Source organism: Diceros bicornis, chromosome 23, assembly GCF_020826845.1.
Source record: "Diceros bicornis minor isolate mBicDic1 chromosome 23, mDicBic1.mat.cur, whole genome shotgun sequence".
NCBI classification, from domain to species: Eukaryota; Metazoa; Chordata; class Mammalia; order Perissodactyla; family Rhinocerotidae; genus Diceros; species Diceros bicornis.
The window spans coordinates 51753761-51781083 of NC_080762.1; the positions used below are offsets into that span (position 1 = coordinate 51753761).

At 40.4% G+C, this 27323-nt stretch overlaps 1 protein-coding gene and 1 long non-coding RNA gene across 3 annotated transcripts in view; both read left to right on the forward strand.

Moving 5' to 3' along the window:
- Nucleotides 1-6354: 6354 nt before the first annotated feature.
- On the forward strand, nt 6355-16316 carry LOC131420578 (uncharacterized). The gene is made up of 3 exons (XR_009223570.1): nt 6355-6658; nt 6775-6837; nt 15053-16316. It is a non-coding gene; the product is annotated as an uncharacterized LOC131420578 (long non-coding RNA).
- Nucleotides 16317-17048: 732 nt separating this feature from the next.
- Nucleotides 17049-27323, forward strand: part of LCA5 (lebercilin LCA5) — a 62818-nt gene continuing 52543 nt past the window's right edge. The window contains exon 1 of one of the 2 annotated variants that reach the window (XM_058566733.1): nt 17049-17120. The gene's annotated coding sequence lies outside the window, so the exon portion shown is untranslated. Of the gene's footprint in view, nt 17121-19329; nt 19465-27323 lie in introns of those variants that run through there. The other variant, XM_058566734.1, reaches the window with a different exon arrangement.

A 27323-nucleotide genomic window follows, 5' to 3' on the forward strand; every position in this document is an offset into this window, starting at 1 on the left:
GGTAGGAAAGATGAGGAAATTAGGACTTACAAATACTCCACCTTTGTCCTTCCTGATTTTTGTTATTTTTTTAATTGTTGAAGTTTACAATGTTGATATTGTCTCAGGGCTTTAAGTAGCTTTTGTATGTTTGTGTCTATAAATTGAGTTTGGATATGTAAACCCAGGGGAAAGACAGGGAAAAGGGAGCGGGAAGGACCCAATTACCTCCGCCCTTCTTTAATTAACTACACTGATGATATCCCCAACCGGAACCGACCTTTGCCGATGTAACTTCTGCACTTGGAATTTCTCTGGGCCTCTCTAGGACCGCCTGCTCGCACCTATGAAGTTTTGCACTGTAATTTTTCACTCTTCTATTTGCTCCTTCAGTCTGATCATTTTTGTTTCTATCTTCCAGAATTTCCTCAAACTTTTTGTCAACTGCTATCTCTGTTGCATACCCCCTCCCTTAATGTTATTTTTAATATTTAAGTATTTTAAAGAATTTATTTCATGGCTCATCTGTTATTTCACTGAGACCGTGGGAGGCCAGGGGTCGGACGTGTTTGTCCAGTACACCACTTGACAACACTAGAAATAATGTCCCCCAATATGGCCGTTGCTTGGCTTCAGCCACCTTCTTTTTTCTTTTTTTTTGTGAGGGAGATGAGCCCTGAGCTAACATCCGTGCTAATCCTCGTATTTTTGCTGAGGAAGACCGGCTCTGAGCTAACATCTATTGCCAATCCTCCTCATTTTTTTTTCCCCAAAGCCCCAGTAGATAGTTGTATGTCATAGTTGCACATCCTTCTAGTTGCTGTATGTGGGACGTAGCCTCAGCATGGCCGGAGAAGCGGTGCCTCAGTGTGTGCCCGGGATCCGAACCCGGGCCGCCAGTAGCGGAGCACGCACACTTAACTGCTAAGCCACGGGGCCGGCCCTCAGCCACCTTATTATAAGCCTGATATCTTACTAATTGGATTAATTAATTTAGCTCTTAATAAAAAAGCCACAGGATCACATCAACATTTATTCAAATGCCAGGACCTGGAAGGTCCCTCTTCCCCTTGTTCTGTCTTCTGCTATAGGCCCTGCCTCCTCTCATTACTGCTTGTTAGATCCATTCTTGCCCTAACCACCTATTTAGGTGGTTCTCGTAAACCCCGTCTGCAAAAACTGAAGGGAAATTGAGGATTAATTATGTCCCACTCTTACTTAAAATTACGTTCATTTATTTTTTTAAAAAGTATTTTTTTAGTGCGTACCTCGTGCTGGGCCTGTTCTTGGTGCTAGGCATATAGCAGGGAATGAAACAGAGACAAACTCCCACCCTTGTGAAGGCAGGGATATATTATATGCTGTAGGACTACAGCCATCAGCTCCAAACAAATTGGCAAACACCATAAAGATAGAATGTCTAATGCTGCCAGCTCAGTGAACACATCATCAAAACTCCTGGCTGGTGTATCAATGCCCCAAACTGTCTTCCAATGAACTACTAGGTAGTCAGAATCTCTTTGTCCATAGATCAGTGGATATTTAATAATGATAATGATAATCACTTTTATTTTATTTTATTATTTTTTTGTGAGGAAGATCAGCCCTGAGCTAGCATCCGTGCTAATCCTCCTCTTTTTTTTTGCTGAGGAAGACTGGCTCTGAGCTAACATCTATTGCCAATCCTCCTCCTTTTTTCCCCCAAAGCCCCAGTAGATAGTTGTACGTCATAGTTGCACATCCTTCTAGTCACTTATGTGGGACGCAGCCTCAGCATGGCGGGAGAAGCAGTGCGTCGGTGTGTGCCGGGGATCCCAACCCGGGCCGCCAGTAGTGGAGCTCGAGCACTTAACCGCTAAAACACCGGGCCGGCCCAATAATCACTTTTAAAGGAAGAAAAATTATGATTCAATTCTTAAAATTTGAAAACAACACCAATGTCCTACAATAGATTAATGGTTAAATAAACTATGATATATCTATAAAATGGAAATATGAGATTATTATAAATGATATTTATGAAGATTTTTTAAGATGAGAAAGTTGTTATTAAGTGAAAAATCACGATATAAAATTATGTATATAGTTTGACTCTGTATGTTAATTGAGCTGTCTTAGCTCAGTGGGATATTATAAAAATAGTATCTTTTTTTTCCCCCAATCACTGCTTTCAACTGTGCTCTATTGAATTTCAGATTAACATCTTGGACAGATTCCATAACATTCGGGTTACTTTCCAGTTCTGAAGTATAGTCCAGTTTTAAAATCTAAGTCTTATTTCTGATTCAATCTAGCTTCCTTCCCCCAGGCAGCAGAAGCTAGAACTCTGAACACACCTGAAGCAGGGGAGGCGGTGCCCTTGGCTCTGGAGGCCAGGGCAAGCACCCACCTGCTTACACGAACGGCCCACGGGGAGGCATCACTGGCCGCACTCTGGTTCAGCACGTTCTTGTCTGACGCCAACACCCCAGAGAATGAGATGGTCTCCAAGCAGGGAGGTGGGGTTCCCTTGGGGCAATGCTTGGCTTTACCCAGGTCCTCTCTGTTGCTGTGAGGAACAGAGGGGGCAAACCAGACTTCCTTCGGGTTGACCAGCAGTTCACCCTCCCAGCTTCTTCTCTGGGTTATCATCAACCACCCAGCAGCCTCCTGGGCAGCCCTGTGCTCTTCTGCTTCTCCTCTAACTCCCCACACCTCCACATGGACTCATGAAACCTCACACGTCCTTGCCATGTCTTTTAAGGTCATGGCAAACCACACTGGGGACAGGAGGCCTCACCTTCCTCTGGGCATACCGTATCTTTAAGCTTTATTGGCAGTGGTTTTTCTACTCCCTTCAGAAATTTCTAGACTAGAAATGGACATTAGTGTCTATGGATGCCCCATGAACAATGAAAAACTCTCTCAAAGAACTGTCTCAAATGCTTTATTCCAAACGGCAGCACAGTTACAAAGGGGCTGCAACTTAGCAGGCATCAGTCAGAGAGCGAGATGCCAGTCTCCCCTTCTTCAAGGCATCTTACAAATCTCTATGAATTATTCTCCTGGATTTCTTCCCCTCACTCCCACCCACTAGGCCTTTCCTTTGGTGAGGTGAAGACGAAAAGAGGAGTTCCCTAGGGTGGTGGCTGACAGCAGCAAGGTTGTTCTGCACTTTTTCATAAGCCCTGGGTGGAAGGTTTTGAGTTCTAATTATTTATGGCTCTTTAGAGAATGATCTTAGCTCTGGGCAGTAGCCACAATTCTGGGGCAACAGGAAAAATCCCAGGCAACATTCCACTCAGCAGGAAGTGGGAAAGGGGAAGGCTAGAGACACTTTCAAGTTTAATAATTTTTACTCTACTATTTCTATTGTTTAATTTCTACTATCTGAAAAAAAAGTCTTCTTAATTCATCCAACTATTACAGTTTTCCTAAATGTCCTGAGTAATGTCATAGTGTCAAGTCTACCGGGCTTCTGTTCCCAATTATTATTATTATTATTTTAATTAATTAATTAATTAATTATTTCCCCCCCAAAGCCCCAGTAGATAGTTCTATGTCATAGTTGCACATCCTTCCAGTTGCTGTATGTGGGACGCAGCCTCAGCATGGCCAGAGAAGCGGTGCGTCAGTGTGCGCCCGGGATCCGAACCCAGGCCGCCAGCAGCGGAGCGCGCACACTTAGCCGCTAAGCCACAGGGCCAGCCCCTGTTCCCATTATTAATGTTGGTGTTACAGACTGGACCAAGGCATATGAAATTGCTACCTTGTTCTCCCTATGCTGCTACCTGGTCCAGATACCATGACCTCGACCCCACTCTTATCCTGTCACTAAGAGCAGGCAATAGGCCACTATGCCCTTGATAAGAAGAAACAGAATTCAGTGATGCCAAACAGGACAAGTGGAATCTTGCTTCCTGCTGTCTGATTTCTTACCTCAGCCTATACAGTCAGGTCCTTTGTTCTTGTCTCAGGATCCAATATAGTGAACTGCATGGTTATGATAGTCGGCCATAGCGCAGACTTGCCACACATCCCCTGAATTTTCGGGAAAGGTATCCTGTGCATGTCAGCTTCACTAAACTCTCATGCCAGAATGTGCCCCATCACTAGCTTCTGCCTATGTCAATTCACTAAAACTTCTTTCACCAAGGATAACAACAGCCATAAATTTGCAATACTTTAAAAAATTGTGGTAAACTATACATAAATATGCATAAAATTGATCGTTTTAACCATTCTAAGTGTACAATTCAGTGACATTAAGTACATTCAAAAGGTTGTATAACCATCACCCCTATTCATTTCCAGAATGTTTTCATCATCCCAATTCTGTATCCATTAGACAATAACTCCCCATTCCTCTCTCTCTCCAGTCTCTGGATACCTCTTTTCTACTTTTTGTCTCTATGAGCTTGCCTATTCTAGATATTTCATATAATATTAATGTTTTTCCCAAGGCTTACTCACCTCTGGATACACTGATCATTAAGTGTCCAGACTTTTGAAGTAGGAAAATAAGAGAGATAATAGTTAACTTAAGAAAAGTGTATAAATGAATGCCCCCTCACCTCAGAAAAAGAGGCAGGATCTTGGCTGTTGACTGTAGCACAACTGTAGAGTACTGAGATTCCCATGACTACTACCTTTATGACTTTTGCTATTTGTTTGTACCACTTATAATATTGATTACATCATTTTTTTAATATAAGGAAACTTTACAATCACTAGAAAGTCAGTGTCACTTATAAATGGAAGAAAACTATGAAAATTGATAGAATTTAAACATAGTTATAACATTTTAGCTAAAAACTATTGCATGCAAAGGTTGTGTACAAAAAGTCTGCTCTTGTTTTTTTTTAAAAAATGATTAGCAAGTATTAGCAAGGTGCTAAAGACAACCACCAGTCTGCTATTTTCTCTTTCCTGAATTCAGAAATATTTGAAGCCACTTATTCAATACTATATCTATAGGGGCTCGTTCTGCTCACTGCAGTCTGGTGCCAATCAATTGCAAACAAATTGGTGGTTGAGAAAGGAAAGCTTATAATACTAGCCAGTATAATCAGAAGATGGCAGATTAGTGTCCTAAAGAACTGTCTTAAAATCATACAGAATCTTGAGGCAGCTATATAGGGGAAACGGGCAGAGAAGGAGGGGGTTTAGGAATATCAACCATCTGGTGTGGCGGACTTCAAGGCACCTCATTACCTCTTTCTTCTGTCATTCCTGATGGGTGCCAACACAGAGTTTTTCTCTCTGGAGGTTGTCATGTTCCTGGGGAACTCAAAGAACAAAGTTATCTTATCACAGCTGAGGAGATACATGTAAGCAAGAGTCATAGAACTAGCAGATCATGTATTTTGCAAAAGCAAAATGTGCTTAATTATCTAGGCTACATGCAGGCCAGAAGGCATTCTTAGAGACTAGTGATATTGCTTCCTTTCCCTCATGCTAACTTAAGTTCTAGCTGTTAGAAGACCACCAAGGCGATTTCAGGTACCAGTAGTGCTAAGTGGCCAACATTTTGAGCAGCACTACTTTGTAAATGTTTTACAGTTTCTGTCATGTTTTCCCTCCTGTTAGGTGGGTCCTCCATGCTTTACTTAGCCTAATACAAGTTACTTACATACATGTAGTGAGAAGGCACTTTATTTTTTTTATGAGGAAGATGGGCCTTGAGCTAACATCTGCCAATCCTCCTCTTTTTTTTTTTTGCTGAGGAAGACAGGCCCTGGGCTAACGTCCATACCCATCTTCCCCCATTTTATATGGGACGCCCCCACAGCATGGCTTGAGAAGCAGTGCATCAGTGAGCGCTGGGGATCCCAACCGGCCTGGGTGGGCACTTAACCGCTTGCGCCACTGGGCCAGCCCCGGAGGAGGCACTTTAAATAACATCTTTTATAATTTCTTTTCCTTTGGAATCATATTTCTGAAATTATTTTCCTATTGATTTAATGATCAAGAAAAAAATTTCAGGAGCTGAGATCAAAGATTATTTGAATTTACCAAAGCATCAAAGGTTAAAAAAAAAGGAAAGAAAGGAAAAGAAGCGTGTTACTTTCTCCTTAATAACTCAAGATTTCAGTGATCTGAAAGAAGTGGGGGGGAAAGTCACCTGAGTAATAAAGCATGCATCATTTTCATGGATTAAAGTCCAAAACACTGCAAAGCGGCTTATTGTTCATCCGTCACCATGGATACAAAAGGCCCGCTGGAGCGCGAGCGTCTGACGTCACAGGCATGCCCACACAGGCCGGCGAGAGCCCGGCCGCGCCGCGCAGGACGGGAGGGAGGCGGAGGGAGGAGGGAGAGGCCCTGCGAGGCGTGCTGTGGGGGTGTGATCAGAAGTTCAGTTGGGAGGGTACAACCGAGCGGGCACGAGGCCAGCCGAGGAGCCGGGAGACCTGCAGTTGTTTACGCGGACCTTCTAATACCGTCTTAGCCGGAAATAGCACCAGAGGGAGATTGAGAGAAAACGTGTCCCAGACCATTCGCTACTCCAACGGCAGTTTCGATAGTTTCTCTCATGTTCTGTTTATTTTATGTTTAGGCTGGAATTTTAACTAATGTTCTAAAGCTTAGATCTGCCTGGCTCACCTAATGTTATAATCAATCCCCAAAGTCGCTGAAGACTCTAAGGAACAGCTTGAAAGGATCAAAGGAACCAGTACCCACAGAACAATAGCAAGTGGTAAATATTGAGAAAAATTGCTGTTTTAGGTATTAAGTTCTTCATGTACAAGCACAATTTTTACTTGAGTTTATTTTAAATTTTTATTAACTTAAAATTGTGTTTCCTATTAAAAGGCAGTGCATCTGTTCTCAGCCTGTGGCGTTGTGAAGACCGGGACTCGGACACTGGGCTCACAGGTGTGCTGGTGGGGTTTAACAACCGGCTCTCCAGGGAAAGCCTTGATTTAAACTATTTGCTGATTTCTATGCTGTAAATATTTTCACCAGGGCTTATTTCCAGCTACCAACATGATGTCAGCTGGCTTGCAGAATTTCTGGAAATGTAACAATTGGCTCTTGTGAGCTAGCACCAAGGAGCTCTAGCATATCAGGAACTGGGTTCTCTGTCAGCTCCGACACCAACTAGTGGTGGGACTGGGAGCAGCTCACTCGGCCTGCGTTTACTCATGCGGTGAAAGGGTTGGAGCTGGGCTTAAACTCTGGTTGGTAAAATTGTGCGTTGGTTTGCCTTGGTGATTTGAGAGAGGATTCTTCCGGGCTGCTCTGGAAGGGGGATTTGGGAGGTGCTGAGCTGTTAGGATTCTGTCTCCTTACATCTTAAAACTTCAACTTTGCAGGGCCGCCCTGACTACATCATACAGTATTTTAGATTTCTGTGTAAGGTACTGTTTGAAGAGAAGCTTCTGTTACTAAGGGAAAAAAATCAGAAAACCACTTGAATAATTGATCTTAAAGAGCCCTTTCCATTTATAAAAATTGATGATTCTCTGAAACTAAAAATGTGAGTCAAACACCAATACACTGATGTCTGTGAACAGTACTGTACTTAGAATAGTACTCTTTCTGGGTTAAATCTTGAACTAACCACTGACTGAGAGTCAACCACGCCTGAGGACTTGTATCTACTGAATTATAGACGTTTTTAAAATGAGAAGGATCCTAGAGATGATTTCTTCCAAGGGTTTTCAAATATGCCCTAAGGGTTCATCAGAACCCCCTCAGATGATGCCTGTGTGTGTGCACAAACACGTATACACACTAAACAGGTTGTAATCCATGTGTGCCATCTCCCCTCCCCACTGCCATGCCCTCTTCAATGGAGAAGCAGCTTTTATGTTTTAAATATGCTTCCTATGTTTTAAATATTGGGCTTCCATGCAAGATTCCTTTGGAGGAAAGTCTTCGGCTGTGGGGGGTGGGGAAGTAAGTAAAGACATCTGATTAATGCCATTTGCTTTGTTTAACAAACTAGAAGGCAAGCTTTAAAGAAGAATGCCTTATCCACTATCCCACAACCAGTAAGGGGCAGAGTCATGTCTGGAATTCAGGTTTCTAGGTTTCCAGACCATTATTTCCCTTTTTCAAAAGCTTGGCTACCTGGGACCACTACTTTCTATTATACGACTCTAAATAATAAATAATCTAACCCTATGTTGTCCAGTAGGGTAGCCATAATCCACATGTGACTTGAAATGTGGCTGGTCTGAATTGAGATGTGTTGTAACTGTAAATTATACAGTGTCCAAGTCTTACTACAAAACAATAATGTGGACAGTGTGTCCACAATAAGTGGAAAATATCTGCCCTTCCTATTTCTCAGGGTTGTTTTAAAATCAAATGAGATAATCTTTGTGAAAGTGCTCTGCAAAATGCTATACAAATATAAGATCTTACTCCAAGGCATTTCAATACTTGTTTGGTCATCTCTTATTTTAGTTGCTCCCTGGAAGATGGTAAAAGTTTTGTGGAGTTTTCCCTTTTGCTGTTGTTCATGTTTCTGGGGGGAGTCGAGGAGGAGGTAAAGTAACAGTGTAGGCTACAAACCTGGTAATGAGCACATTCATTGTCTTCTCATTTATATTCTGTGTGGGCGCTGAGTCCATCAATGCATCAGCCTCAGTCCTGAGCCATATGGACTGTAGATGCTACTCCATGCAGTGAGGATCTCAGCTTGAGCCACAGACCTCAGAATCCTCCTGGGAAAGAACTTTTCCAGGGGGAAAAGAGTCAAGCACAGCTATCTCGATCAAGAGCTGTCAGAGAAGATAGTGTCTGTCTATATAGCACAGTGTGTTACTCAAATCCATCACAGACCAGCTCTCTACTGTGTTTGTGTCATAAGGCATGAGAAATGAAAGCACTGTTTCACTAAATTATATAAAACATCTGGGCATAACAAGTGTCTTCATCAGTTCAGGCTGCTATAACAAAAATAGCATAGACTGGACTGTGGGGTTTGGGGAGAAATAGCATAGACTGGAAGGTGGGGTTTGGGGAGAAAGAAGTTCCTTCTTGATGTCCCTGTTCCTGTCACTATTACTCCAGCAGCAAGAGTTGGCTTTAGTCTAACATGTCTTATGCTGCTTATCTGGTGAGAGGACCCACTTCCTGGTTTTCAGATTGCTGTCTTCTTGTAGTATCCTCACATAGCGCGGAGAGCAGAGAGCTAGCTTTCTGGCCTCTTCTTATAAGGGCACTAATCCGTTCCTGAGAGCTCCACCCTCATGACCTAATTACCTCCCAAAGGCCCCACCTCCTAATACTATCACGTTGGGGATTAGATTTTAACATAAGAATTTTAGGGGACACAAACATTCAGTCCAATGCTAAACATTCAGCAAGTAACAATTCACTGGGACCCATCTCACAGAGTAACACATAGGAAGGGGGCATTTCACCCTCACCTCCAAAATTTGGCTGTAGGATACTAGTTCAGTCAGGATGCTGTTGGGAAAACAGAAACAACACTAGGTTTCAACAGAGGGCATTTAATATAGGGCATTGGTACATAAGTGTTGAAAGACTGAAAGATCGCAAAGGGAACACTGAGATAACCCAGACATTTGTAACTGCAGCAAGCAGTTAACCTGCATGGTTAAAGGAACAAAAGAATAGAGGTGGGGTCACTGGAACCTAGGAACTCAGAGAAAAGTCCCCACAGGGCTGGGTCTACACCCCTAGGGGATAGCTCTAGGAATCTAGTTCCAGAAGCAGCATAAGACATGTTAGACTAGAGCCAACTCTTGCTGCTGGAGTAATAGTGACAGGAACAGGGACATCAAGAAGGAACTTCTTTCTCCCCAAACCCCACCTTCCAACCTTTCCCTAATGCCTCCTTTTGGCAGACCCTAACAGTGAGCCAACCAGCAAGGGAGTCTGGGAAATGTAGTTTGCTAAGTTCTAGCCCCAGCATCACATAATAGAATATAGAAAGGCAGGCTAGGATCTGAGAACAATAAGCATCTAACTGGCACTATTCCAGTCCAACTTTGGCATAAGTGGTGGTACTAAGTGAGTCAGTGACAGCCACCAATGGAAACTGCTGGGTTCTGGAAAGAAATGCGATAGACTATTGCGTGACAGAGCAGCAGTCCTGCTGTCTTTCCTAGCAAGGGTCACCAGTGAAGGCAGATGAGTTTGTAAGTATGAGACACTCTGGAAGTCCAAGAAATTGTTGGTGGGGAAGTCTTTTGACAGTGGAGGTACTATAAAGCAGAGGGGGTCAAAAGACAACAAAATTTGGTTGATCTTATCTGTATTTACAGACTAGGGAACTTAGAATTACATGTGTTTTTCTTAAATGAATTTAAAAAACAAGTATACCAGACTTGTCTATGAACCTTTTGACTAAAATTATCATCACCACTTTTGGGGACATCTATTGGTTTTGTCCAATATTCCTCCTTCTAAAACAGCATTGCAGTTTTCCTTTGGAGGACCATGTCTCTCAGCGCCTCTGGGAGAACATGAAAATTCAGGTGACTTGATCATACCCTTTCCCCCTCCCCCACCCCAAGCAACCACTTGGCCACAGTAATTAGTTCTTTTTCAGGTATGAGCAATCAGAGTTAATACCAGGATTTCTGCTGGACCAATCAGAAAAGAGGTGTTCTTTTTCCAATGGGGTTGCTAGGTGAATAGAATGTAAGTTTGGAGCTTCAGTGGTTAATACCTGGCAGGGAAAGCCTGCCTGATATAAAACCAACACATAGAAAAGTACATGCAAGAGATAAAGAGGAAACAAAATTTAATAACTATGAGCACTTGGATCCAACCATATTTGGAACCAGGTCTACTTCTAGATTTTTCTATTATATAACACAATTCAAACTTTCTTTCACTAAGCCATTTAAAAAAATTGAGATAAAGTTCACATAGACTGAAAACCACCTATCTTAAGTATAAATTTTGATGAATTTTATAAAGGAAACACTCTTTTAACTACCCCCTCAGTCAAGATATAGTACATTTATATCACTCTAAAAATCTCTTTCCTTTCCTTCTAGTCAATCCCTACCCTATCCCCATTGTCGATCGTTCTGATTTTCACCAGTATAGATTAACTTTGCCTGTTTTTGAACTGATTATTAATGGAAATATAAAGAATATATTCTTTTCTGACTTCTTTTGTTCAACATCGTGTCTTTGAAATTCATCCATGTTGATCAGTAGTTAATTCTATTAATGACCAGCATTACATTGTAAGTATATACTATATTTTAAAAATTTATTCTCATGCCAATAGATCTTTGAGTTTTTCCTGTTTGGCCTAGTAGGAATAAAGCTGCTATAAACACTGTTAAGTATTTTTTGTATATATACTTTTTTCCTCCTGTGTAAATACCTTGGAGTGAAATTACTAGGTCATGTCAGAAACATATGTTTAACTTCTTAAGAAATGCCATCTGCATTTTCACCTGGATGTCCCATAGATACCTCAAACATAGTCCCCAAACTACTCATTACTGTCCTTCATATCACACTTGCACTTCTGTAGTCACTGTCTTTCTGAAGGGTGCCAAGTGTCTTAGCCAGGAATTTGGGGTCAACCGAGGCGCCTTCTTCCGCCATCAAACTCCCACATACAATCGGTCACCCAGTCTTGTGACACTGGTAGTACATATCCGTTTTATTTCTCTCCTCACTAGATTGCAGTATAACATAGTACAGCCATTTTCAAACTTTTTTACTTTGAGCCATAGTAAAATAATACATATTACATCTATATAAAAATAACTGAAACAAAAGTTTCACAAAATTTCTTTTTATCCTTATCCTTATCTTAAAATAAGAAAGATACTTATCTTTCTTTTTATGCAATATATGCTGATATTTTCTGTTCTCTATTAAAAAAGGTGGTCATAAACCATAAACTGATTTGATGATTCATTAATGAGTTACAACCACGGTTTGAAAAACAGGTAGTAGAAAGCTCAGGTCCTGGAGGCAGAGAGACAAGGGTTTAAATCCCTAGTCCTCGATTTCCTAACTGTAACCTTGGCTAAGCACTTAGCCTCTTCCAGCCCCAGCCTTCACTTGTAATAAAGAAATAATAATAAAAATACTACTACATCAAAGAGTTGTAGTAAGGATGAAAATGGGTTGTAGCAAGAATTAAAACGAGTATGTAAAACTATTAGCTCAGGGCCAGGAATAGAAGGTGCTCAGTTGATTTTAGTTGATTCAGGCCTTCCTCATTTCTTGCCCATGTTACTAGTCCCTTCCTGAAGGTCTTTGCTGACCTTTCAGCTTCTAGTCTCAGCCTGCATGATCCAGTGGGATAATCTTTCTAAAATGCAGATCAAATCATATCAGTCCTCTGTTCAAAAATTCATTAGTCACTACTTATGGTTTTTGGGATTATATATAAGCTTCTGCTGTTTTTTTTTTTTTTTTTGAGGAAGCTCTGCCCTGAGCTAACATCTGCCCATCCTCCTCTTTTTTTTTTTTTTGCTGACGAAGACTGGCCCTGGGCTAACATCCACCCCCATCTTCCTCCACTTTATATGGGACGCCACCACAGCATGGCTTGCCAAGCGGTGTGTCGGTGCATGCCTGAGATCTGAACCGGCAAACCCCGGGCCACTGCAGCTGAGTGCCTGCACTTAACCGCTTGCACCACTGGGCTGGCCCCTAAATATAAGCTTCTGAAAAAGGCATTTGAACTCCCCTCTGGCCATATCTCTGCCACTCCCTCTCCCAGTGTGCCCCCACCTTTGCCCATCATGTCTTCCCCCCATCACATCTTACTAAACAACTTGCCCTGACTCTCTAATGCCTGGGTGTGTCCTGATTTGTTTCTACCTCATATGTCTTCCCACTCTGGTTAGCTTTTACGTAACATAAACTCCAGTTCAAGAGTTACTTCCTGTGGGAAGCATATCTGGGCCACCAGGCTGAGTTAAGAGCCACTCCTCCAAGTCCCCTTAGCACCCCAGGCATACCTTTATAATTGCCCTTATTACACAGTAGCTGCGATCAGAGAAACTTATCACTCTTGTTCATTAGACAGTGAGCAGCTAGAAGACAAGGACTTCATTTTTCATCTCTGTATTTCCCACGAGTACCTAATAAGTACTCAATATGTATTTCATGAATGAACGAAGGTTTTTAACTTAGAAATTTTCCATTGCAATTCTGTTGTGGCATTTTCCTGTTTTCACTGGAGAAATAGCTGGCTATTTTATTATGCTACAACTCCAAAGTAGTAAAAACACTTTTTTCTTTACCTAGAATATTTATTGTTAATTAAAAACATAGTCACTGATTTTAACAGAATCTCCTGTGGATTATCTTCGGTTAAGAACAGGCAATTTTCTACTAAGGAAATTGTATTGACACTCTCTTTTAAATCTAATAATGTGAATACAAACAGAATTATGGTTTCTTTCAATGCTATACCTATTGCTTTGGAGATAGTATTTGATCTGTAGGTCAATTTACTTAAAGATGTAATTGTGGAGTAAGAAAATCTGAAAACATGTATTAAAAACTAGCTTAAACCAACTTTTGGTCTAGTTCTTTTTATGCAAAACAAAAGCAAAAGCCCACCAAATTCTAATAAACTGCGTGAAATGGAGAAACTATTAATGATTTACCCACCAGTTATGAAAGAAGAAAAATATTAGTAAACATCTCAATAGTTTTATTTCTTTTTCCACTAACAAAATAATTAACTTGTAAATTTCAAGTGATCAAAAAAGATTTATCCTCTAGCTAAACAAAGCAAAAATCAAAGGGTGTCAGCTTTCTGTACTGCAAAGGCAAATAATAACAATCAACTAGACTAAACTTGTTTCTATAAGAGCAGACCACTTTCTGTCTCCAATTTTACTGCTCTTTACACCCAGCTCAAGTTTTCCTAAGCCATTCAATGTCTTTAAATACTTAGCATATTAGATATTGTTTAAAAGTTAATATTATATGCTGACAACTTACGATTTACCTGGAATTTATTAATAAATTTAAAATTTAAAATACGGACACCAAGAAGTTAGATTTAAAACTTTTGAATTTTGTATTACTGATCACATATTTAGGTAAAATATATAAATTTGTGACAGTGCTTTTTTTTAAGAGTGGTATTAAATGGACAATTGAACTTTAGCTAAGGATAATTATATTGGTGTGTTTTCAAGATATGATTATTTATATATGCCCCTTTTAAATGATAGTTACATTCTAACTGTCTACAGTTAGAAAGTCAACTTATTACTCTGCCTATTAATTTTATGAAACTTCTAACAAATTGTTCAAGCTCTTTAGTTTCCCCATATGAAAAATGGGAATAATTCTATTGGTAAGCATTTCTAGGAAGATTTTAATTAATATCTGCATAATCTCCACATAGCATTAAACAAGGCAATCAAAGTCCTGCAGGAAAAAAAAAAGTTCTGCAGGAAATGAACATGCAGTTAGCAATATAACAAATCTGGAGATATTGCAATATCAAGGTAAGCCCAGGAATATTAAAAATAAAAGTCCAAAGTTCTTAATGATTATTAGTATAATTTCTTTCAAAAATATATTTAAAAACAATAAGAAGCCTGATTCCTATTAAATATAATTTCAAGTGGCAGAAATATACAAATGTAGTTTTGTTAGCTTTGTTTCCTTTTTTCTGAAAAGCAGAATCCTATGTAGTATACAGTGAAAGGAAATGACAAATGGTATAATCTCAGAAAATTCTAATCCTATCAAAAAAGATTATATTAAAACCAGATAAAATAATATAAAAACATTTGAAATTATCTTATATTTTGGGGTTACCTTTTAAAAATTAGTTCAATAAACTGGTTTTTACTTCTGTAGGTTTACAAATTCTTTCGGTGCTTTTTCAAGGTCAAACAAATTGATAGTCACTGTTATTCCAAATATGATGGAGTGAATAAAACTGCACATTGTAAAGATCTTGAAAATGTGTTACATACAATTACACAATTTTTTTGAGAATCCCGACCTTTTAAATACTTTCTTGCTTTCCAGCAACTCTATTAACCTGTGGGTGAAACACATTAAGGCATTAAGTTTGAAACCTGGAATTTAGCCAACCTAGGCTTGAATCTCGGCCCTACCACTTACTACTTTAACCTCCCTGAATCTGTTTCCTCAGGTATAAAGATGAATAACAATACCTGTCTGGACTCATGAATGAAGATGGAATGAGATACTGCCTAGCACATTGTGAATGCTGAATAAACGTCAGTTTCCTTCTCCTGTCCTTGAGCGCTAGCAACCCCCATCTGATTCTTTGGGGAAAGACGTTTGTTTTTTCGCCTAAATATAGCATGTTTCTTGACTCTTTATACCAACTTCCTTTAAAAGTAATCCACCGATGCGTTTATTAAACTACATAGTATTAACTCTGCCGGAGTCAATAATAACCAACGAGCTATTTTAAAGAAGAGTATTAGCAGATTTAAGCAAACGGATGAAAAGTTATTTTAGCGCAGTTTTAGGGATTACTCACCCTAATTTATCTTTCACTAACAGATTGCTATCCTCTACTGATACCCTGCGCATACAGAAAATTACATTTACTTATGGTATTGTTTAGGTGGGTTAGTCTGTAACTTTTAGTAAAATTTATTGACAGGATAAAAATGAACGCTTTGAAACAGTGCAAAGTGGGGGAAACGAGGCCAAGCAAGAAAGGAAATTACTAGAATTCACGGTCAGAAGACTGATTAGAGCGCATTTGCCTTCGAGAATTAGATTCTCTGCAGAATGGAGGTAAAAGCCAGTTCTCGAGAAACAAACAACGGCGAGGACAGCGGAGTACGGTGTTAAAGGATCTTGACAGCCAGAAGGGTCAGAAACGGTTACAATAACCTTCACCGAAGAGAGGATTTTCTTATCTTCCGTGCCTCCTGCAGTTAATGCCATTTACTGCATTGTCAATTTTTTAAAGGGGAAAATATGCCACACAGCAGCTCTCAATAGGTAACTGACATGCACCACAGACGTTGCCTTTCAAAAAACTTCACCTCAAACCGGTTCCAAAACTCAAAAATCCCTTTCAAGCCAAACTCACGGCGCGTTCGTCATTTACGAACGCCAGGACCTCGAGGCAGGAGCTAATGCTAGGTACACTAAGTCCACATCCTCCTGAAAATCGGCAATTTCAGTGCTAAGACCGAAAAGTAACTCGCTATTTGTTTATAATTTCTGTCCAATTTAAAACCGAGCGATTTCCAGAAGGGATTCGAGACAATTTTCAATGTGTTCAATTAGGCAGTCGCCAGTTTCTACAGCTCACTTCACGAACCCCGTTACCCCTCGCTGCGCCCTCCTCCTCCCGCCCCGCAAGGCCCTGCGCGCTCTGCGGGCGCGCCAGCCTAAAAGGCCGGGCCGCTGCGAGGAGCTTCGGCGCGGCCGCCGCTACAACTAGAGCGGCCAACCAATGGCCGCCGTCTCCCGTACTCGTCGTCCCGCCTTCCAGTTCCACTGAAGCCAATAGCAAGGGCCACTTGGCGACAGAGACCAATAGGAGACCGAGGGCGGGCACCATTCGCTGCGGCCGCGCCGCAGTGCAGTCTGGGCCTTCGCCTCCGTTACCCTGGAGCTGGGGTCGCCGCGCCTCTGCCGCCCGGGAGCTGCCGTCCCCGCCCTTACGCCGGCCTGTGTTCAAACTTCCCGCACCGCGCAACCTCGGTGCCCGCCCCGCAGCCTCCGCAGGACCCGGGCACCCGCTGTTTGACGGCCGGACGCCGAGGCCCTAGCGGGGAGTCTGGTCGGCGGAGAGAAGGCAAGGAGGCGGGCCGCCGCGTCGGCGCTGAGGAGGGGCCGGGGCTGGGTGGGCGTGGAGACTCGGGAAGGTGGGGGTGCGAGGGCAGACGGCCTGCAGCATGGGACCTGCCGAGGCGGTGTTCGTGGAGGGGGGCGTGCGAGTGGAGCTGTTCACGCGGGAGGGGTGAAAGGATTAGGGGTGGGGGAGGATTTGGGGAGCGGGGAGAAGACAGTCCTAGGACAAGAAGTCAGAGCCTGGCAGCTGGGAGAGGGCCGGGAGGAGGGGAGGTGGACCGACAGGTGGGGGATCGGGAAGGGAAGAGGAGGAGGAGGAGTTGGGGAAGGGTGAGTTGTTGGGATCAGGAAGAGGAGGAGGGGAGCGCATCGCAGGAGGATCTGGAAGAAGGGCTTAGGATTTATTAGAAAACCCTAGAGGCCTGTGGAGACTGAAGGTGAGAAAGGAGGCCCGGGGCGAAGAAGGAGAAGGAGGCTGTGAGGCTTTTGGTAGCTCTCGGATGATAAATAAAGGAGATCAAGACTGGTTAGAGTCGAAAGGCTCACTTGTCGTAGCTGTGAAGTTTGGACACATCCTTCAGGGCTGCGACGAGAGGAGGAAAGAGAGTTGGCCAAAAATGTGCCTTCTGGGCATAGCTGAGTTGGAGTGGGTGCTCGGATACTTGGTGTTTACCTTGGGAGGACCAAGGGACAGTGTTAAAACAGTTATGAAGAGCACCCGTCCAGTTCCCCTGAGTTTAAACCCCTCTTGTTCGCTTTGTGGCCTTGGACAAATGATTGACATCAGTTGGTAACAAATTACTGACTAGTAACAAAGTACTAGAATCATATTTTTTTTTTTTTCCATTTGGGAATGGAAATAGTAGATGTGTTGTGAGGATTAATTTTGTTGAGATGTCCTTACCTATACTTAGGTAAATTTAAAAAATTGGATGGTTTTGTTAAAGTGGGTTTGTTGTTGGAATTTGGTTTGGGTGAGCTATTCTATGGGCTGCAGTAACTGGCGATTTTTTTCATCATTTCCATTGTGGACCCCCCTCTGGAAGGCTGAAGAAGGTTTTGGCTCCTCTCCCCAGGAAAGTACACTGGGGCACATCTGTGTTTATGCTCATCCTTTGCCTTCAGGTTAAGATCTTGGATTCGCTATCTCTTTGGGATCAAAAGTCATTTAAATTTTTTTTCTTTTTTTTTTGCGGGAGGGAGCTACATGCAGTTTGGAAAACAGTAAAACTGAAGAAAGGAGATTCTTTACTTTCTCTTTGCTCTCTGTCTTTACCATGGTTGTTATTTTAATCTATATTTTTTCCAATTGTAGGTCCACATTTGAATTTTATATTACTGTTCTAAATAGTTCATTTGGAGATTTTTGTTGCATGTTGACTTATATCTTTATCTAAACACATAATAGAAAATAAGAGTTTGTTTTGATTCTCTCAGTTGACAAAGTGTCATTTCAAATACCAAAAAGTAATTGGTGACTTTGGAAACGAGATTTTTCTTTTTTGTCAGTCATGTCTCTTCTGTTAAACAATCATGGAACTGTAATTCTGTAAGACACAGGAGAGGTCCATTACGATAAAGATGCTACCTTCTCTTGATTCTTCTCCTGCTTGTCATTATTCATCTCCTTTGTGGGATCCTCCTCCTTTGCCCACCATTTAATTATTTTGTTTCCTCATAATTCAGTCTTCTGCCTTCTCTTCACTCTGTTCTTTTCTTGGCTAGTTCATCCTCAGGCTTTTAGTAGTCTTGGCTTCCACCATTTATATTTTATCAATGCACTCCCAACTTTTTTTTGCTGAGGACGAGTTGCCCTGAGCTAACATCTGTTGCCAGTTTTCCTTTTTTTTTGCTTGAGGAAGATCGTCCCTGAGCTAACATCTGTGCCAGTCTTCCTCTATTTTGTATGTGGGTCACTGCCACAGTGTAGCTGAGGGGTGGTATAGGACCACACCAGGGATCTGAACCCGTGAACCTGGGCCACCGAAGTAGAGTGTGCTGAACTTAACCAACATGCCACAGAGCCAGCCCCATTATTAATGTACTCTCAGTTTTTTATCTCTGTCCTGGAACTCTTGAGTTAGCGCCAAATTTATATAGCTAATTTTTGATTTTACCTTAGATTTCCCACAGGCATCCTAAACTTAGTATGTCTGATATTGAACCCATCGCCTTTCCCCACCAAACCTGTCCTTTTGAATGTTACCATATCCACGCAATTTTGCAAGCCCAAACTTTGGAATTCATTTCGTTTCTTCTCTGTTCTCATACTCCGCATATAATCTGTCACCTAGTCCAGATGGTTTTATTTGATAAACATTTCTGACTCAATTCTGCACTCTATATCTCTAGTTACCCTACCTTAGTTCAAACCACTATCATTTGTCACCTGATTTCAAAACCAGCTTCTGCTTTCAGCCTCGTTGCCCTCTAATTCTTGGGTTGGAGATGGACTTTGTAAATGTCAGATCTTATCATTTTAATCCTACTGAAGATCCTTGGTTTGTTTCCAAACAACTTCTTAGTATGATGTCAAGATCCTCCTCCTCCTCCTCATTTTTTTTTTTTTTTTGTAAGGAATATTAGCCCTGAGCTAACATCTGTGCCAATCTTCCTCTTTTTTTTCTATGTGGCTCGCTGCCACAGCATGGCTTGACGAGTGGTATAGGTCTGCGCCTGGAATCCGAACCTCGAACCCTGGCTGCCGAGCGGAGCATGCTGGACTTAACCACTACGCCATGGGGCTGGCCCCTTATTTTTGTGTCTCCAGCTCCATCCATAGTTAAGTGCCTGACACTGAGTAGATGTTCATTAAATGTCTTATGAATGAATGAATGAATATTCTGTGATGTTTTCATTTGACTAACTAAACTTTGGGAATATATACTGTAGTTAAGATGCTTTAATTTGACCCATTATTTCAAAATGCTGTTTAAAAGAAGCTGATTATGCCTTAAATTTTGTCTAGGATTTACTGTGATCTGATGTAGAATCTAGGAAACCATTCTTAAAATCTAAAAATAATTTTATTTTTAAGCAAGAGTAGGTGTTGGGTAAATAAATGTAGGATTAGGAAATGCTTAGGAATATCCTGGAACATACCAGTAGAGGAATTGGAAAACTTTACTTGGTTTTGTTTGTTTCTGATCATTTTTTCTCCTTTGTGGGAGAGAAGCGGTTGCAGTTTCAACGCAGCAGTATCGTTTTTACCTTTATCTCATTCTTAGTTAGTTATTTTGCTTTTTGGGGAGAGAGATCTCCTTATTTATATCTTTTTCTCTAGGTTTATTTTTATTTTACTTATCTAGTTGCCTGTTGTGAGCTCCTTTGCTGGCAGCAGAGGTAGCCAGGCAGCAATGTTTGATACAAAGAAGCTGAACACAGGGGAACAGCAGGAAGTTAACAGTTCTTTGATTTTATACAATTTTTTCCTTAAAACTAAGAACCTTTCTTAACGGCACCCAAATCAGATGATCATTATGATATTCCGTATGCGGTGGATTCTATAGCTCAGGTTTACTCTCAGATTCATTTGAAACTGGATGTAGAGGAGGTGCTCTGGTACTGAAGGAGCTGATGGTAGTCTTTTTATGACCTGTTATGTGTGACCTGTACTCTTTGGGACTTTTTTTTTAGAAAGAAAGTTTATTTTTGGATGAAAAATGACAAAGGTTAGATTTGATAGTTTTCTAGCATTGCCATAGTAGCATTCTTTGCCATTTTTAGAAAATAAACAATTCTTATGAATTGAAATTGGGTAAGACTTATAGTTTTTCTTTTTTGCTTTTGTCTGGTTACCCCTGTACAGATAGTGGAAACAGATGAACAACAGATTCATTCTGAGTCACAAAGAATTAGTTTAAATTAGCTAAAGAACTATACATGGAAAATAAATCTTCAGTGTTCTCTTAAACTAAATAACTTTTTTTTAAGAGAAAATAATTTTATTCACTTAATATTGTGATGAATTTATATTAGTCAAATAGAAATTATTCTTTTAACTACAGGTGAAATTTATTTTGTCTGAAGCCCTATTAGGTCATCTCATTTATTTAAAATTAACCCATTAAGAATCTTCCAACTTTATGATGGTAATGGCTCTGAGCAAAACTTTTTGATTTGCTGACTTTTCTCCCTTCTTAGGAATTTTTGAGATTTAAGTAAGTGTTATGCAATTGTTTGAAGATTTCTGTTCAGACAAAATTTCTGTTCTCATGGGTCTTATATTTAGTAGGAGGAGAACGACAATAAATGTAAGATTATTTCCAGTAGTAACAAGGTCTATGAAGAAAACAAAACAAAGTGATAAGATAGAGTGACTGGGCTCACTTTCATAGAATTGTCAGGGGAGCCATCTTTGAGAAGGTGATGTTTGTGCTGAGGACAGGATGAGAAGAAGGAGCCATCTTTGTGAAGTTCTAAGGGAAGGATCTTCTAGGTAAAGGGTGTAGCAAGTACATGAGTTGGCAATAAGCTTGGCATGTTGGAGGCACAAAAGAAGGCCGCTTTGGTTGAAAAAGCAGATGAGGGGAAGAGTGACATGAAATAAGGATGGAGAAGTAGGCAGAAAGGCTAGATCTTGTAGTAGTTTGCAGATCTGGTTAAGGAATCTGATGGCTGTAGGAAGCCATTGAAGAGTATTAAGCAGGAGAGCAATGCTGTCTGATCTCTGTGTCAAGTAGCTTTCTCTGACTGGGGAAGCAAGGATGATGCTGGGTATCAGGAGGCTGTTTGCAGAAGTTCACATGAGAAAAGATGGTGGCTTGGACTAGGGCAGTAGCAGTGGGGAGGGTAAGAAATAATCCAATCTAGAATATATTTTGGAGATAAAACCATCTGGTTTTACAGATGGTTGGGATGTGAGGTTAAGAAGGAATCCAGAATGATCCTTTGATTTGCAACATGAGTAATTTAGTACATGGAGGTGCTATTTAATAAGATCAGAAAAATAGGAAATAGTAGGGGTAGAGAGGGGACAGATCGTGGTTTTGGTTTTGGACCTGTAATTTTGAAATGATATTTAGATACCCAGATGGAGTTGTCAAATAGGAAGGTGGGTATATGAATCTGGAAGTCAAGGTAAATGAATCTAGATGAGATCACCTAAGGAGAAAGTGTAGATAAAGAAAAGAGGGCCAATATGTGGTGCCTTGTGTATTCTAACATTTAGATGTCAAGAAGAGGAGGCAGATTTAACAAAGGAGACTGAGAAGAGACAGCCAGTGAGACGGTAAGGAAACCAGGAAAGCAGATGGCTATGGAAGCTAAGTAAGAAAAGAGTGTTTTAGGAAGGAGGGAATGTTTGGTTGTGTCAAATGCAGCTGAGGTCAAGGATGAGTGGGACGGAAAATTGGCCAATGGATTTAGCCAAGATGAACATCACTGTCTATTTTGACAAAAGCTATTTCAGGAGAATGGCAGGGATGGAAACCTGACTAGAGTGAATTCATAAGAAAATGGTTGGAAAAGAAGTAGAGATATAACATTCTAGATTATAGATTACTCTTCAAAAAAATTTTATTGGAAAATTGGAGTAGAGAAATTGGATTGTAGATGCCATAGGACATGGAGTCAAGCTACAGCTTTATTAGAGCCTGTTTGTTGATAGGAATGCTCCTGTAGAGAGGGCACAATCCTTGAGATGGAGAGAAGGTATGGGAAAGAAGACAGGTGAAAGGTTTAGCTCTAAAAAGGAGCAGAAATGCTTCTTCAGTTTGAGTAAGGGGTGGGGTGAGGTGGGGGGTGTGCAACGGTATGGGATAGATGCAGATGGAGGTGGCTTTAGAGATGAGATCCTTCTCTGGTTGTTGATATCGAAATATTGAATAGGTCGCTCAAGTCAAAGAAAACTTGTAGTCCATCTCAAGTTTTACTAACTTAGCTCTGTGACCATTGATAAATTGTGATCTTAGGTAAGTCCCTTTGTTTTTCTGGGCCTTAGTTTCCTTAATCTATGCAAAGAAAGGAGTGATTCCCCAGGATTCCTTCCAGTGCTAAATTGTTATGTAATCTTATTAAGCTGTAGTACTTTTTTATTTGTTCATACTTTGTAATAAAAATTAATAGTTATTGTTCTAATAGTTGCCTTACCTCATGTTTATCTATTTCTTCCTTTCTTCTTTTGATCTAATATTTCATGTCTTTTCTTTTTTTCTTTAACTTTTGTTTGCCTGTTTGCTTGTTTGAACTGTTTTTCTGACAGCACTATCAGCCAGGCAACAGTGTTTCTGTAAGTGCTGAGGATGAATTTTTTACAAGTGAATTTTCAGGCCAGCCTGGTGGCGTACTGGTTAAGTTTAACAGGCTCCGCTTTGGTGGCCAGGGTTCACAGGTTTGGATCCTGGGTGTGGACCTACACCACTCCTTGGCCATGCTGAGGCGGCAACCTACCTACAAACTAGAGGAAGATTGGCACAGTTGTTAGGTCAGGGCTGATCTTCCTCAAGCAAAAAAAAAAAAAGAGGGAGATTGGCAACAGATGTTAGCTCAGGGCTGATCTTCCTCACCAAAAAAAAAAAAAAATGAATTTTCACAAGTGTCTAAGTTTCCATTCTCTAGGAAGGCTTAGATCTTTGGGTGGCTATATTTTCTAAAGAACACTTGTTTGTTGTCATGAAGAATTGTAACATAGTATGGGGTGATACAAGTATATGTAGGTTAGAAATACCTGCCTTATTTCAGAATAGATCCTAAATAATTAGAAGTTTGGCAAAGATAAGAAAATATTCTCTAGTGTCTCTGGGGCTATTGTTTTTTTTTTTTTTTTATTTTTTGGTGAGGAAGATCAGCCCTGAGCTAATATCCGTGCCAATCCTCCTCCTTTTGCTGAGGAAGACTGGCTCTGGGCTAACATCTGTGCCCATCTTCCTCCACTTTATATGGGACGCCGCCACAGCATGGCTTGACAAGCGGTGCATCGGTGCTCGCCAGGCATCCGAACCTGGGCCACCAGCAGCGGAGTGCGCGTACTTAACCGCTACGCCACGGGGCCGGCTCCCTATGGGGCTATTCTTGAGTTTGTTATCACTGTTAAAGTGTTTTCATGTAATTAGCATGTAATATTTTTAGGGACTCTATAAAGGATGCATAAATAATTTATTGTGACTGTTTTTCTTAATTGTTTCTCTTTGATGGAAGAGCCAGACCCTGCCCTAAAAGAACTCACAGTGTATTCTTGCTCATCTTGATTCCTTCATTGTCTAAAATGGCATCTGTGTCATCAGTAATTTTTGTTGACCCAGTGAGTGCATGAATTGAATAGTAGTTTCGGGGACTTAGGAAAAGTGTTTGCTTGTATTAAGTTGTTTTAAAAAGGTGAGAATAATTGTTAGAAATAATTGGCTTAAAAATGACTTATATTTGCTGTTAAAGATGTAGATCTGACCATATGTATTTGTCCCCCCGTCCTTGGAGACAACATTAAAATAATATTTAGAAAAAAAGAGTAAACCTATACATTGAAGGGGTGATAGAATACTTGCAGTCCATGAGAGATTGCAACACATTTCTGACAGAGGCAAAGAGTAATGATGGTTGAGACAGATTAGAACAGAGAAAACTATTTTCCCAAATATTTAAGAGGGAATTGCAGCAAAGAAAGATTCTGATGTATCTAACAGAGTCTCAGAGAATCTTGGTATTTAAAAAGTCAGAGAGAAAGGATGATTGCAAATGGGAAGGAAGAATAATTGAAAAACTATGTATGGAATAGTTGTGCCTCCTTTCCTACCCGAGCCCGTGCACAGGGACAGTCAGTGTAATACTCCCTGCCCTTCATCCCTCCCTCCCTTTCCCATCAGAAAATACAGAGGTAATTTCTTCAGGAAATAAAAACAAAGACAACACTGAGGAGAAGTAGAGTTGCCATGGTGGACATTTGTGTCTGGTGGTAATCCTTCCTCATTCTAGCTTTCGGGGAGTCCCCTGCATAATGGCTGATTCTCTGCTGTTCATCCTAAAGCAGAGTGTGCCTGTCTTGGAGCCCTACTCACATGTACACAGTTTCCATTCCTTCTTCCTTTTTCTTCTTTCTTACATATCAATGGACAGCCAAAAATTACCTTCAAAGACATAAAACCAGCAGTATATAAATAAGAAGCCTAAGATGAACAGAAAAACTGTCAACATATGAAACAGAGATAATTTCTGTATCAGAATTACACAGAATAGACATAAAATGTCTATTTAGTGCTCTCAGAGAAATGAAGATATATTGCCTCAGTAAAGTAAGAACAGAATAATTATTTAAAAAATGAGAATAAGAAAGAGTTCTTGGAAACTAAGATGTTTGCAAAAATTCAAAAAAAGCTGGATGGTTTAGAAGACAAATTGAGTAAATCTCTTTGAAAATAGCAAAAAGACAGAGCAGGTCTGTTATTTAACCAGTAGAAGTTTCAAAAGGAGTAAAGGAAAAATCAATTATCAAAAAAGTAACATAAAAACATTTCTAGTGCTTAAAGAGAAAACGTTTCCAGATTAAAAGGAAGAGGAGAAAAGGACAACATAATCAACGAAAAAAGACCCACACCTAGGCAGATCATTGTGAAATTTCAGTATTATGGGAGGGAACATCCTGAAAGCTCCTAGGGAAGAAAAAAAGAAGATAACCTATAAAGGAAAGAGAATCGAGCATAACTAGAGTGTAAACTCCATAAGGGCAAGGCTTTGTTGTTGCTTTCATTACTGTTACATAGTGAGGGCTCAAAAAAATATATGTTGATTAAGAGAAGAACTATAACATCTCACAAGCAGCTCTGGGGGGTTTAGAAGGCAGTGGAGCAGTGTCTCCAAAGTTCTGAGAGAAAACGACTTGACTTAGAGTTTGGAACCTATGAAAACTATCAAGTATGAGGGCGATTTAAAGACATTCTCAGGCATTCAGAACATTTACCTCCTAACCCAAATACCCTTTCTCAAAAAGTAACCTAAGGATATGGACCAGTAAAATGATGATGATTACTAATAAAGATGATGACATGGGCTACTAGAAATAGTGGATTAACTTGGGAGTACAATAAAAGTAATTCCAGAATGACAGTGATGTATCAGGTCTAGAAAGTAGTTGGTTTAAGTTAGATTAGGGAATCTAATTGATCTCCAATTAAGGAGGAAAGGAAATCATTGGTCTCCAAGAAAAATATCTTTGAGAGGAAGAATGGAATGGATTTCAGGCTGTAGATAGAATGACTACAAAGCTGGTAGATATCAGTGATCTGATAAGAAGGATATGTTTTCCTCTCAATAAGAAAAAAGGACAATTACGAATTCTAAGGAAAAAACCTTGCATAACCAATATGTAGTTGCATGTTGAACCATTTAAAATGAGACATGAGTTAAATCCTCATCTTTCATAGTCTAAAATTGTTAATTCAAGAAATAGTATAAGCATAAAAGTAGAAGCCGTTAAAATAGTTCTCCCAGGGAGTAGGACTTGTATAATGGGGTTGTGGATATTTCCTTTGTTTTTCTTTCTTTTTTTTTTTTTTTTTTAACTTTATGTGTATATTTGGGGCGGAGGGAGAGAGCATGTGCTCGTACGTAGGATATGAGTGGCAAGTAATGTTTTGTGGATTCTTGCTCTTTGCAGTGAAAAGTTAGGTGGCACCTCTGACTTAGATGAGATAGGTCATGGGGAGCCACTTCTGCTACATGCATATAAACAGAAATAATCCTCATCTATACCATGTAATCAACTTTTAATTATATTTTTTGAATTAAAACTGAAAGTCTTTGACAAGGAACATCAGTCAGAATTTAGTGAGCGTTTTGTATGTTTGTGTTACCACACAAAATTGGGGTTCTCTGCCTGATGCACATGAACAAGCCAATTAATTATGGCACCAGCCTTTGAGGGGAGAAATTAGCTTTATTCTGCAAGATCGATCTCCAGGGAGACAGGGGGCGTGTGCCCTCAGATCTGTCTCCCGGATTCAGGATTTGGGACAAAATTTAAGAGGTTAGGGAAAACAGGTTGGCATGTGGAAATGCTGGTGGGACAGGTTTTGATTGGTGGGCTTCAGGTATTTATGGTAAGGTTTGAAACATTTATGATGAGGTTCTAAACATTTATGATGAAGGTGGGAAGGAATTTTAACACCGGATCTTCCTGAGTGAGGGACCCCTCGCTTCTGAGAAGATTCTGGCTTTCAACTTCTGCTCACGTCCCGGGTCCTTGGAGTCTGTAGAAGGAGGATCTTTGGTTCTGAGGACGTTTCAGCTCATGATTTCTTCTTTTGCATGTGCCCCTATGTGACTTTGCAGTTTTTCTGAAAGACAATCCTTAATCATTTTGTTGATAAGAGATGGGGTCTGTTCAAACTGGCTCTAAATGGGCCTGTTGTTACATTTGAATTGTAAATATAATTGTTGATATTTAGTGAGTGCTTATTGGGTGATAGTTATTGAATTATCCCATTTAATCATCACAACAATTCTCTAAGGAAGTTACTATTATTCCCATTTTACAAATGAGAAAATTGAGATTTAGATTTAGATTGAGAAGTTAGGTGATTTCTCAGATTTACATAGCTAGTAAGTGGTAGAGCCACTTAATTGCTCTAATCCATCATCCTTTTTTTCTAGACAGTTTTTTAAAATGTGTAAATATTTTCTTTTGTAATTGCAGAGTGAAAGATTCAGGC